We start from the raw sequence: 14678 nt of genomic DNA, 5'->3' as shown, positions 1-14678 counted from the left end.
TGGGGCACTAAGATGCAACTGTAGCAGTTTTATGCTTGGTAAAGAATATAAATACCAGAAGGCAGAGACGTTACTAAGATAGATCTGGGTGACAGGAGGAAAGGAAGTCAAAACTTGCTGAGAAATCTGTGCTATCATTACCCTGTCTCAAACCAGCAGTCTGGAAGGTGAGCACAGAGTGTCATTGCATAAAAATTTATAACCAGTCAGCTGGAATGACTATGAGGAAAAAAAAAAAAAATCAGGACAGTGTTATAAGTAGGAGACAACAAGCAGCTTATCAGTGACAGACAGTTTCTGTGCCTGCAAAAAAAAAAAAAAAAAAAAAAAAAGGATCTAGAAGTACTTAAAAACTAATTTATCTCACAAAAAAATCCGTAAAACACTTCTTATGGTTTCACTCAGTAAGTATCCTACAAGAAGAAAATTCTCTTAGGATGTCCAAGGAAACAGGGACTGGTAAACAACACGGAAAATAGGATTCACATCAAGGTTATTGAACACAGTGGAAAAGGAAAAGAAAAAAAGACCTGTTAAATTCAGGGGCCCCAAGATCATTGACAAGATACCTACATTTGATTAGTGTTAAAGCAGGGTATTTGGAATCAAGCTATGGGCTGGGAATCACAGAGAATGATCTCAGCATTAATATTGTTTTTAATACACAGAGATGTTTGAATTGCTTTCAAATACTTCCCATTAAGCTTGTCCATTTATTCTGGTTTTTTCCATGTCCTTTTTGTTTCCTTTTTCAAGCAAGATGTTTCCTAAAATCTTTCCAGCCAGCTGGCTGCATATTGCCCAGAGTTGTCTCCAGATGTCTTATGACTGACTTCATAGCATGTAACATTACAACACTTTTAAAGTAGCAGAAGGAAGTGTGAACAACCTCAGATAACTGAGAGGAATAGGAAATAAAGCTCATTTAAAAAATTCTCACAACACATCAAAGAACAATAGCAGTAAGAGCAGTAATAAAGGTGCTGAAATCAGTGTCACTGGACAGTTTTCTCTGCTGAATACAAAAAAAATTAAGTTACTATTTCTGCACTGAAAAGACCCAGAATGATTGGGTTAGAACAGTCAAACTGCTGAGAGGTGTCCCTGTCCATGACAGGGGTTTGGAATTTAAGGTGATGATCTTTAAGGTTCCTTCCATTCCATGACTCTTAGACTGCAGAATACTCCAGTGTTCTGTGGACTGAACCCCAAATACATAATGTTCAAATTTCTGTTGCAAACTGTGCCAATGATTTTAACTCTGTTCACTGTCAAGCTATGCTCCATGAGCCATCTCATTTCTTTTTGGAAATAAAAGCAAAAAAAAAAAAAAAAAAAAAAAAAAAAAAAAAATCTATCAGACAAGTTATTCTGAAAGCTGGGTAAAAAATGCCAAAGGATTCATAAAGCTGGAAAAAACAAAACAAAACAAAACAACCTATCTTGCAAAGTACACAAGACAGAGTTAGTGTCACCAGACACACAAGAGATCCATCATCACATTTTCTTTTTGAACTCTGAAGCAATAAAACTTGTTTGGAAAACTAGTGTGGTTCAGACTATTCCATTTCTTGCCATTGAATTCAGGCAAACTTAACAGATATGAATGTATCAAACTGACATCATACTGCAGGGGTTTCTTTCCTGTCTGTGTTTTTACCCATCTCCAATCCACCTTTCTTTCTACCTGTCACTTACAATCCTGAAAAGTCCTTTTTATTTGATATTGAGCTGCACTGAGGATTATTTTTATTGTTTCTATTATTAAAACCTCATCCTAGCTCCTGCCTTTAACTTTCAGAGATACTTTTCATTTCAATGTGGCTAAAAGCACATCCCTGTCTCCCTCATCCCAAGAATGGCTTCTGCAAAGTCATCTGCCTCTTGAAGGCACTCAGCATTGCAAGATACTACCAGGACCTAAGAGAACACTGACAAATGAGACACAAAGCTGTTCCTCTGGAGCCTTGGAGAGGGAATTCAGAAGTTAATTCTTTCCCCTGTGCCTTAAAATTGTTCCCTTTCTTTGCCCATCCACATATCCCAGCTGAGATGGTAAACAGGTACAAGGCACAGGTAATAATTTAGGATATTTTTACCACACATCCCTCTGACATGATGTGGAGCTTCTTTGCTAGGATATTCATTTGATGGACTCTTTAGCCTGGAGGAAAGGAGGCTGGGGGGAGAACTTCTTGCACTCTCCATCTACCTGACAGGAGGTGAGGGCTGGTCACTTCTCTCCAGTAACAAGTGATAAGACAAGTGGAAAGGGCCTCAAATTGTGCCAGAGGAGGTTTAGAGTAGATATTAGGAAAGTGTTTTCACTGGCACAGGATGTCCAGGGCAGTGGTGAAGTCACCATCCCTGGAGGTATTTAAAAAGTGTGTGGATGTGGTGCTGAGGGACATGGTTTAGTGGTGGGCTTGGTAGTGCTGGGTGAATGGTTGGGCTTGATGATCCTAAAGGTCTTTTCCAACCCTAATGGTTCTATGGTTACTCACGGAATCTACTGCAGGTACAACTTTTCTAAAGAAAAAATAAAACCCGAATTCTAGAAAAACCTCTGTGCTGTAACTTGGAAGACCTATTGGGAAGAGGCACTGGAGTCAGATTAGTGTTTCTGTGAGGAAAAGAGAGAACCTCAATTAATATTGTAAATAAATATTAGATTAACATTAGTAAGCCAAGAATCTAGGGAGAAAAAGCTACAGAAATGAAAACACAGAGCAAGTAAAAGGAAAAAAGTTATAGCAAAGACTGTTTAAGGGTAGGGCTAGAAGTGCAGGGGAGTAATATATCTGATTTTTTAATACCATAGTCCTGCTGCAGCTGCACAGGCAAGCACAGAAAGAACATTCACACTGTTAACTCTGGAGAACTGAGTTAGGTCTAATTTGACTCCTAATCTTCATCCTCTCAGAACCCTGCACAGTCACTGCAGAGGGATAAGGACACAGATGAATGCTCAAAGTGATTTTTAGTAGACAGATCTGATCAGGACAATTCCCTGTGGCAAAGAATACAGAGCAATGATGCTTCAGATGGCCTTTACAAGCTAACTGGGGTGATGCAGCTGTGCTGGCTCCCCAGCCAGATAAAATCAGCCTAGGGAGAGGTACAGAATAACTGTGTCTGGTACATGAGCTACATTCCTTAGTGCAGGGACCTGCATTTGCACCACAAAGCTGTACTCTTGAGCCTTGTCTGCCTAACATCAAAGTCAATAGACAGTTCCCTTTGTAAAACATCCAGTAACACCAGGGCCCAGGACACCACTCCTCTTTTCAGCCTTTTTCCCTTTCCCTGTTTTCAGAGAGATGAAAAGCATGGCATGATAATTCCAAGGCATCAAACTTCTGAGATGCTCCCCTCATCATTCACCCATTCTATTTTACTTTCAGGCAGTACAATTTTCACTTATTCCTATTACCCCAATAGCTAAATCATTAACCATTGTTTTTGTGCTGCTCATCCAAATTACCTCAGTTGCTGTATGTCCTCTGTAGGAAGAGCAGCTGTAACAGTGTGCACTGAGATATCTATAGGAACATACACCCAAAACAGCCTGTTGGGTGCCATAGGGTGGTCTCTGCCTCTGGCCCCTCCTGTGTAACCTGCTACTCTAACAACATTTCCCTTCTCTGCATGATGCTGTAGCTTGGGCTAGAAGGAACCATGGCCCTGACAAGGGGCTGGTACTGCAGGGTAAGGAAGCCTGAACAGAGATCTCCTGCCTATCAGGGGCCCTGCACAGTGCAAAATACTATATTTGCACAGAAGAATTATTTCTGTAGTTTTAGTTATATAGAAAACAAAAAGTAAGCACGTACATGTTTTCCTGACTTTTTCAGCAAGTTACTTAAAAGAAAACTCAGCTAAAGAGGAAGGAAGAATCCTGCTTTCAAACCATGCACGGTGCAAAATTACTGTTCCCTCCACTAAGCTGTTTCTACTATTGGTGGGAGTACTTTCTCTTCTTGAAGAGAAATCCTACTTTAGCTGAAATCAGAGTAGCACAAAGAACTCTTTCCAGTTCATTTCATGCACACAGGAATGTCCTTTCTGTAAGATGTAAAAGACGGGTGCAAGGTACTCAACCCTTACAAGTGAGATACATGAGCTGCAAACACAGGGTTAAGCCATTGGTTTTCAGCTAAGCAGGAAATTATTTAAATGTGTGAAGCTGAGAAGAAGCCAGAAAATGTGGCAATGCTTAGAGGTTTACAGCAAGACATATCAGGAAAGCTAGAGATGTTGTTGTGTATTGTTCCAGAGAAACAGGACTTTGAAATAAATTGGTTTATCTAGTACATGTATGTTCAGATAAAGCCTGACATCACTTTTTATCCCAGAAGCAATCATAATAGGTCACAGATATTAAGCACTTAGGTCAAAGGGAAACAAGTATGTATTTTTGTGTGCAAAACTGAAGTTATCTTAAATTACCTTCACTTTCAAGGTGTCATAGAATTTTCCAGAGTGCAGTCAAGCTTATTACTTCCCTACAGTCAAATAAAAAGTCTAGGATAAAGGTGTTTGAAATCAGCTTAAAATTCACAGGGTCAGTGTTGGAGCAATCTTGATCACAGCGATGTGAACCTATCTGGAGCCCACCAGAAAAGCTGTGAAATCCCTACAAAAGTAGGACTGTAGGGTCTAACAAATGGTTCCCCAGAAATAACATTAGTTTAGACTGCCTGCTTGAGGAAGAGGATGGACTGGGTGACCTCTAGCATCTCCTTCAATCTTACTTTTCCATGATTTTCTATAATCTCACAGAGACATTCTCCAAAGGGCTTTAAATCTCTCTGGGCTAAAAAGATAATTATTTTTAATGAGAACCATGATTCTAGTCTCACTCTGCAACTTCAAGAATGCTGCATAATGCTAAGTATTATTCAACTCCTGTTGAGCTTTCCCAAGTCCAAAAATACTGCAACTTTTCCCTACCTGAGGTCATGTCTGACTGGCATTATGGAGTCATCATTGAGTTACTAATGACACTGACAGCTTTTTCACTCTTTTCTCCTGCTATAAAAAAAATTAAAAATTGGCCTTCTTCTTTGTACTGCTGCTTTTTCACTGTCTTCAGTGTACTTGGAAAAAACCCTGATGTTTCTACATACTTGCACAGGTAGGAAGTCTGACCTTTCATGGGGATTTTGCCTTAATTAAAATAATCTGAAGCAAGTGATGTTTGCTCCTTTTCGAAGTAACTGAACTCCTGGAAAAATTTTCAGTGCCTATTTCAGACTGGTATAAATGGTGTGATATTTAATGAGGTTAAAAAGTCCCCTATAAACTACCACTACTGTCATTAAATTTAATTGAGATAGAACAGCAGGCAGTTTAAATGGGAAAGTGTTGCACAAAAATGGCAGCACTGAAAAATGACTCCGATGTCATTCAAGCTAATTGGAAGTAAGGGTTTCTAAATGACAATGTAATTAACAGGCTAATGAATATCATATTAGGACTGTTATTAACAAAGAAATCTGCAAACATACATGGAAAACTAGTTAGGGAAATCACACCACTAAAGATATTACAAAGGTAAAACTGTACAAACAAATTAGACAGCACTTTGTCCAATGATGATACAATGCTCAAGCCACATAACAGTAATTATCAAACCCTTTGCCTTCTCACCATCCTTCTCTTTCCAATTAAGTGATAACTATCACAGGTTAGCTATAAAATGTGTGCTTTGAGAAATTCTGCCATTCATAGTGCTTCCCAAAGTCACATTGCTTGATAAGGCAATGATCAAACTTGGGGGAAGGACCATGACCTGTGCAGCCTTTGCCCTGTGCCTAAAAACAAGCCAGCCTTGGGATTCACCATTAAACAAATACTCCACAAAGTTGAACAAAAAGGGTTCTGCTAAATTAGACTAATGCAGTTTTATGCATAAAAGCAAATTATTTCAACTTTTAGAAGGAGTATTTGGGCTGGCTACTTCTCCCAGGAACCCGTGCTCAATGGCAGATGGAACAGGGCTGGCTCAGGTCCAGGAGTGTCCTTTGTGGGGCAGTTTGTCATCATTTCAGAGCTTGAAGTGAAACTTCAAGGACAAGGCAAGAAGGATGAGAGTTCTCAATGAGGAGACCATAACGAGCAAAATAGAAGGTGATAAAATGAATAAATTATGGAATAGCCTAATGGTGGTTTAAGATTTCATGGTCTGGAGAAGCTTGGATGTGTTCAACAGTGACTGTAAGGAACCTGGAATTCTTGCTGGCTTGAGAAGATCTTACTGGAAGATACTACAGTTCAACAAGTATCAGATATCATATACTCTTCTCACTGAGCATGCTTTGTGTCTCATTCTGGTGCTGAAAAATGTGTTGCCATTTTTTGAGAATGAAGACCATATTTGCAAGTTTGGGCTTAGGCATGTAACAAGAAATCTTGCTTGTTCTGAGTCTAATTGTTAGTAACATTATTCAGTTATATTCTGATATAGTCAGTAACAGAGGCTCTGAAAAGTATCATTTTGATTTTATAGACTTTTCCAAAGCAAAGAGAATTGGTTAATAAGACACCAATTAAGTAGACGTGTGACAGATTTTTGTCTCTGGTTGGTTTCTGCAAGATTGTTATTTTTATATTCATTTTACAACAAATTCTTAGCAAAACAAGTTCATCTCCTGTTAAACTTGTTGATGTGAAGGACTGAATAAAAGACCTGTGTCTCAGAAAAGGCAAGTACAATCCCAAGGGGCTCAGCATATTCAAGTTAATGTTTTCCCAGAGGCTGCAAGGGAGCAAACAAAAGTAAAAGTGTAAAGTACTCCACAGAACAACCAAAATTGCTGGATTTGGGTTGCAAAGATAACTTAGCAGGATTTTATAAGTAATCTGGGAGGGGGAAAATGAAGCACCAATTAGAAAATTAAGATCAGAACCTTAAGGAAAGATATTGCTAGCTAGTAATGACTAGCTGAGAAAATATGCTCCAAGAATAAAGGTGTGATTACAAAACGGAAGAAAATAATAACTTTCCTGGAATTGTTCAAGACAGAATTTCTTAGAAACCCTTGCAAAGGACTCCAGTTTATGAGCATTTTTACAGGTCAGAAAGGCTAAACTTTCATCAAGAAAAATGATTTGAGATCTAAAGATTCAAACTTCAAAGCTAATATATAAAACAGTGTCATAAAAACCTATTAAATATACAGATGAAAAATGACACATTATCCTCTGACTGTGAAAGTAAACATTTCTAGATAAATGTACATTGGTCCATCCAAACCAAACTGAAGGATATTGAACACATTACCAAAACATATATTCAACCCAAATATATAGAATGGAAAACAAGAAAACACAAAACCATCTGGAATACAGCAAGAGAAACAAAGACAGTGGCAATTTGTAGAAAAAGATGGTTTAAATAAACCCAGGGTTTTTCTCATATCCCTTGACTCAAAAATTGTAATTCTTTCACATGCAAGATTCTTATCTTCAGAGTAACCAATGTAACCCAAAGAAAATCTTCCAGCAGCTACTCTTTTGCCAAGATTGAAAACCTCAACATCCTTCAAATAAAAATGTCTTCATATAATCTTTGCCTCAGAGTATTTGGTGGAGGCAGTAAGCTCAGAGCCATATTCAGTTATGTGGACAGAATGAAACTCTTAAAATGTCAAAAAAATGAACATATTGAACCCTGAGAGAGACTGCACCTTGCAAGATAAGAATTAGATTATTTCAGTAGCTCCCAAAATGACATCCTATCAAAAGATTAAAATCTTTGGCTGGCATATATATTTCTTACCTGCTATCTCTTGGAAGGGATAGGCCTATGCCATTACTTGAAGTTGCTACTGAAGTGATCTGACTTAAAGTATCTTTTTTACCCAAATAAAGGCAACAAGCTCTTCATTTATGCATATCACACTAATTGCTTTGCCTTAGTTTCCTAAATACCTCTGTCTAGAGAAACTCTTACTTCAAAGTTGTTGCATCATGTCCATTATGAAATGCACATTCATGCTTGTGTGAAGTATGGCCCAAAGGAATCTTTCTAAAATTTGCAGCAAGAGCAGAACTCACAATCTAAACAGCTACGTGGTTTGATTGAGTCTTGCTGCTACTCAAAACCAGCAGGGGAAAAACCATCAGTTGTTGCAAGAGACCATAAAAAAATAAGTCTCATCTTTACCTCAAAATAGCAATGTAATCATAGAATCATAGAATCATAGAATCCTAGGGGTTGGAAGGGACCTCGAAAGATCATCTAGTCCAACCCCCCCTGCCAGAGCAGGGCCCCCTAGAGTACATCCCCTAGGAACGTGTCCAGGTGGGTTTTGAATGTCTCCAGTGAAGGAGACTCCACAACCCCCCTGGGCAGCCTGTTCCAGGGCTCTGTCACCCTTACAGTAAAAAAATTTTTTCTGATATTCAACTTGAACCTCCTATGCTCCAATTTACACCCATTACCCCTTGTCCTATCACTGGTCACCACTGAGAAAAGCCTAACTCCATCTCCCTGACACTCACCCCTTACATATTTGAAAACATTGATGAGGTCACCCCTCAGTCTCCTTTTCTCCAAACTAAAGAGCCCCAGCTCCCTCAGCCTTTCCTCATAAGGGAGATGTTCCACTCCCTTAATCATCTCAGTAGCTCTGCACTGGACTCTTTCAAGCACTTCCCTGTCCCTCTTGAACTGAAGATACATGCTATTGATAGAAAGAAAACATGGTTTATCCATCTTATTTCTGTTCTGCTGCAGTTTGATTTAGTTGTCTGTAAGAGTCCAGAAACACATCTACACACTAGTTTTTAGCTACAGCAGTAGCTGCCACTCAGCCCAGCTATCTTTCTGGCAAACAAGACACTTTTCAGCAAATTTATGGCTACGTGGTGTTGTAAGCATCATATCACACATTCAACAGGCACTGAGTGGTCCTGCTTTTCACATCACAGGAGGACCCAGCACTGCTGCCTTTGCTTACCTTGCCTTGAGGCTGAAGACACCAAGAAAATGAGCACTTCAAGGGGTGGCACCTGCATCCTGATACCTCTGTTTCCACTGCTCCTCTGTGTGTAAAGTCCCAAGATTTTAAGCAGGGTAGGAAGTGCTAAGGGGAGATGGAAAAGGGCTTATTTCCCACCCCCACACATGAAGCTTTTCCCTAGTATGTGTTAGACACAACAGCAAGTTCTGTCTGCTGAAGCCACCAGTAGAAAGGAAATCAACCTTTATATCCTCTTCATATTGTTGACTATCTTGAAAAATCTATGCTAAAAACTATCATTCATACAACTCTTCCTTATTGTTCAAAAAAGTTATACTTACTTTCCCATCAGTTACATATAGTTAATTTATGAAAAATTCCCCTAAAGACCCTTTAGGCTGTGAAACCTTGAAAAAAAAAAAAAGCTTAAATTCTGTAGAATAGATCTCCACTGACTGCAGAAAATATCCACGGTTTCTGGATGTTAGCTCAGCAAACAAGTGAATTTTTCAACTATGCACTTTTTGGTTTAGCATTCTTTAATATCCCTCATTCAACAATGGTTTCATATACTGATGTGCAAGAGAAAACTTGTACAATTTATTAAGTCAAGAAGAGGTCAGCTCATGCAATTAAAGAGGAGAATTGTCACCACATAGTTTCACGTGCTACTTGCTATGAACAGGACAAAGTAAAGAAATAGTAATCCCTGGCTTTCATGTAGTACTTTCCAGATTTGCATGAAACAAAGCTAACATTTGAATTTGCAGTACTAATTCCAAATAAATAAAAAAAAGCAATCTTAACAAAGTCAATATTTGTTCACAAATCATGAAAGAAGTTGATTTATGAAGCAGTTATTCAGGAGCAATTGTAAATTCACTTTTAGCTCAAAAGGTTAAGAAGCTGGAGTTTCTTTAACTCCTTATCTTCTGAGGTGGGTGAGAAAAAAGATTGGGAAAAATAAACTGCTATTTATATTGCTAAAAATCCCAACCAATGTCCCATCAGAAAATCCATTTTATCTGTTCACTGGGCTATCTGGCTAAGGGAAGCTAAAATACTTTTACTGAACTTGAGCTTGTCTAAAAACACTAGTAAACTATCCTGAAACATTAAATCACTGAACTCATCTCAACATCTATTTACCCTTTCTTCAACTCTAAAATAACATGTTTCCATTTCCTTACAACATGTCCTTTTCACCTCTTTTTGTTTTTGCAGAAATGCTCATATATTTTATTAGGATAGTCTATTATTTCACAGTTCCACATTGAGAGTCAAAGGTTCTAGAAAACCAATTAAGTCGGTTTGGGCTTTTGTAACACAAATCTTTTTAAAGCTTCAAAGATATCATCTGCATATCTGCCAACTCCCATTGCTAACCTACAGTATGGAGTTGTCTTTTCTTTAAAGTCAGCACTTTCTTCTCTCCTTTCTGATTGCCTGATGTGAAGATCTTCCATAAATCCTCCTCAAGGAGTCAATGCTAACAGTTTCACCCACAGAATCATCATCTCTAATCTTGACATTCACACTTCACAGGTATGTTCACCTCTCTACAAGGACAGGAATGCAAAAATGAACTTTTTCCCAAATGAAAAAATATCTTTGAAAGCTGACTCTTTGCTGTGTCTGTTTCATGTATCTGCATGATGCTGTATCTACTCCATATATTTTAACTCTCATCCTAGTGTTTATTTGTTATAACACTTTGAGCAACTGTAGCATCAGAGAAGAAGGAAGTCACATATGCATATATTTTTTATATATATATATTTTTTTTTTTTTAACTATTTTTTTTTCAGATAGAAATGTAGTGTCCCTGCAAGTGAAACTTAAAACTCTCTTTACTGGTAAACAATGACTATGCAGCAGGAAAAAATCATGCCAGCTCATATTTCCTTACCTTGTATATTTTGGATGTGCCTTAATCTCTAAAGATCAACAGTTTTCTGGGAAAAAAAATGTTAGCAGTGAAAGATTGCAACAAAGGAAAGAATAAGTTTTTTTTTCCTGGTTCTTTTCAAGTATTTTGTGGGATACTTTCTAGTGTAAACACCGAAATTATGGTTTGAAAAGTTAAGAGTTATTATAAAGGTACAAGCCATATAAGAGAGCTTAATTGCTGGAAGAATAAAAGCAGACTGGCACGTGTTGAAAGCTTAACTAAAATGCAGGGTCCTGCAGTGTGCTGAAGATGAGCCAGCAGTGTGCTCAGGTGGCCAAGGTGGCCAGCAGCATCCTGGCTTGTATCAGGAGTAGTGTGGCCAGCAGGACTGGGCAGTGATCCTGCCCCTACTCAGCAGTGGTGAGACTGCACCCCAAAGAGGGGCAATGAAGCTGGTGAAAGGTTTGGGAAAAAAAGTGTTATGAAGAGCAAAAGAAGGAACTGGGATTGTTTAGTCTGTAGAAAAGGAGGCTGAGGAGAGACCTTATCACCAAATACACACTGACTTGGGACCAAACTGGGCATTCAGTTGGACTTCCCACCCCTCTGGAGGTATTGTACAGGGATATATGACATTTATACCCATGATGCAAAAGGAGGTGTTACCATTATCTTAAGATACATTAATATTTAAAAACTAATAGAGAACATTTCATTTATCCAGACACCTCAGCTGAAAACCACTTGGAGCTTCAGTGGGAAAAATTAAAAGTTTAGCTCTGTTTATGACAGAGAATAGATCATGTCACAAAAACAAAATCAAAAAACCCAACCAAACAGACAAACCAAACCAAAACAAAATGCAAAACAAACCAACAAAAAACCAAAACACAATTCACAAACAAATAAAAAAAAGCACCAAACCAAAACAAAGTAAATTCTCCTTAGCAGGAAAAGTGTAGAAAACAATTAGGGCCAACTAAGACCAAAAGAGGACTCTTGTTTATGATCTATTGTGAAAGGCTGTGTGACAGCTTGCAGAGTTTCTTGCTGCCTGCAAAGAACAAGCTGTCAGAGAGCTCTGGAGGACACAAGGGCATCACTGGGTCTCCTCCTTCTGCTCTTCATGCTCCCCCCCCATGTGCTTCTGGCCAGTGCACAGCAAGCAGGCTGCATTTTGTGCTGATGGACCTTTGGTTGGACTGTGTGTGGGCTCCTTACCTCCTTCCTTTTCATTAACTTTGATGTGCAAGGGTCCAAGCTGGTACAAAGCAAGCACGGCGTGGCAGTCCTTAAGATGGGTGCAGAAAGAGTCCAGTCTGGCTGTAGCCTCCTGTTATCCTACCAAAAGGAATTCTCAGAGAGAATGGAAATTAGAGGCAGAAGCAGCCCACAAATTTTGTTATGGAGAAATTCTGACAAATTATTCTTCCTTTTGTGACAGGATAACAAGTCCAAATTACAGAGAAGCAGCAGAAGCTGTCGTGTCACCTTGACTTCAGCAAGATTTTTGACATCCTGTCATGTGAAATCAATGTAAGCAAGGATGGAATCTGCCAGCATGAGGGGGCACAACCTGTTGGAAAGGTGGACTCAGGAGTGCTGTAATTAAAAGAAAGGAATACAGGTAGGTCACCCAGGATTATTGCAGCACTTTCAGTTGTGATGCAGCCATCAGATGAAAGCTCTGCTGACAGAATCTTGGAAAGTACTAAACACGAAACAGCTGGGAAGGGGAAAACATACTGCAAAATCAACTTGAAAAAATTGAGAAGTGGTTCTGACTGCAACACATCAACACAGAGTGTAAAACCTGAGTAGTCAGAGGCTTGGAAATGGCCTGGGGATAACCAGCCAGGGCACATCTCCTGGAGAAGACAGGCAGTCACAATCAGCCATAGAACTGGCTGGGCTGGAAGGGACCTCAGGGATCATCAAGTCCAACCCTTAGCCATGTACTGGCAGAGGGAAGCCAAGGAGGAAAAAAGGGAATCAAGGAGCCTACATAAGATAGGAACAAAGCCTGCTCAGCCAGAGGCTGAAAGGCAGGTAACAAGTCACAAACAGTACCATGAGATTCTGAACAATAACAATAATCCAAGGCATACTTTCTATGTCACAAAAACAAAATCAAAATACCCATATTTTCAATAAGTCAGAGAGAACAGATATTTTAAACACATTTCCATCCCTTACTCCTTTTGGATTGGAGAGATTTTATCAGCCTTTCTCAAGTGACATCAAGTTCACAAGTGACATCAAGTGACATCAAATTCACAGTTCTTCTGTAGTGTACACTGACAACTTGTCCATGTCCTGCAAGTTCACTGCTCAGTACCTTTGTTACATGGGATTCATGGACTAATATTGCTACATACAGTTGCACTCTCAAAAACTAAAATATTTCTGAGGCAATGCATTTTCCTGAGTTCAAGCTTGATTTGTTCACTAAATACATACACAAAATCTAACAGGGAGTACTTGCATTCCTAATTGTGATACCCACTACAGTTTCTTTAATTCCCTTTCATAGAAGAAAAGTCTCAACTTTGTCAAAGTGAAAAAACATTTTTATCTGTATTAAAATTTAGCACATATTATTTTAATTTTATTTCAGATATTTCTGTATGCTACTGTTCAGTTAAATTTGACAAAGTGCAGTACAAGAAGCTTCTAGAGACACACAAAGATAGGAAAAGTTAGCAACAATGGGTGGTTTGTGCCTCCCCTCTTCATCGATGCATTTTACAAAAAGTTGCTTCTTTTTCTCAAAGATTTTCAACTCTGCAGAGGGTACCACAATCCATTGAGAGCCTTTCATTTTTTATTTTCACACATGGGAAATTTTATCCAACCATCCTGACAGTTCTTGGCTTAGTGTCAGTTTTCCTAATTTTGACACAATTTATTGCAGGGGCAATGTAAAGAGCTGCTGCTGCTGCTGCTCTACACTCTGTAAAAAGGACGTGGCCCAGAAGTCAGTCCTTGGTCTTTCTCTATTTTGAGCAACTGGGAGCTCATTGAGAATTCCCTGGAAGAAGCACTGCAAGCCATAGATCAGGAGTAGCCAGGCTTGCTGAAACACTGAATCCCACTGCTCAAAGTCACCAGGTGTGCCTTAAATCCCTGGGAAGCAGGGACCTTCTCATTCCCTGGTGGATAAACCTGGGCTGGCCATGGGGCTGAGCACTGCAAGGTCACCCTCAGCAGTCTCTGCCAGCCAAACCCTGTTTGGACCTTGATCCAGAGCAGGCATCTGACCTGCTCACTAGACAAATGGAGTTCAGTGGACCTGATACTGGTAACCCTGGTCATAAACTTCTTATCTGCTGCTGTTTTCAGGGTACACAAAGTACACACAAAGAAATAATCAGGGCAATGGAGAGGACTGGAAACGTCCTGTATATTCCTGTTGCTGCAGGCCATGGGATGATTTTCTTAGGCCAGACAGTCAGGAGGAAAGGGATAGAAAAATTCCAACTGAGCAGTGGGAGTTAAAGTGGGAAATCTCTTTTTCTGCAGACTGAACACTTCCATGTGCCACAAGAGGCGGGAGAAAGCAACACACACCAGAGGAAGCTGCTGCTCCTGAACAGCACACGAGGTGCTCTGGGGAAATGAAAGAAATAACAGATGGGAAAAACTGCTGGTCTGAGGACAATAAGCCATCAAAAAATCCCAGGAAAGAAATGACAAATGACCAATTATTGGTAGTAAATTTCAAAACACTAGCTTTTCATCAACTAGTCAAAATTTTGATAACTCCCAGTGCATTCATTCTTTTGATACACAGTATGACACATATTAAGATTCCATAC

General features: G+C 39.2%; 1 long non-coding RNA gene across 2 annotated transcripts in view; it reads right to left on the bottom strand.

Annotated features, from left to right (window-relative positions):
• Positions 1-14678, bottom strand: part of LOC139800563 (uncharacterized) — a 46067-nt gene that overhangs the window by 23750 nt on the left and 7639 nt on the right. Inside the window, exons 3-4 of one of the 2 annotated variants that reach the window (XR_011727792.1) lie at positions 12082-12201; positions 8967-9092 (exon numbers count right to left, since the gene is read on the bottom strand). This is a non-coding gene — a long non-coding RNA (uncharacterized lncRNA). Of the gene's footprint in view, positions 1-8966; positions 9093-11717; positions 12202-14678 lie in introns of those variants that run through there. The other variant, XR_011727791.1, reaches the window with a different exon arrangement.

The sequence above is a fragment of the Heliangelus exortis genome, chromosome 10 (assembly GCF_036169615.1).
Source record: "Heliangelus exortis chromosome 10, bHelExo1.hap1, whole genome shotgun sequence".
Lineage (NCBI taxonomy): Eukaryota > Metazoa > Chordata > Aves > Apodiformes > Trochilidae > Heliangelus > Heliangelus exortis.
The sequence above is the reverse complement of the archived record's forward strand: the minus strand, read 5'-3'. Positions and strand labels throughout refer to the sequence as shown.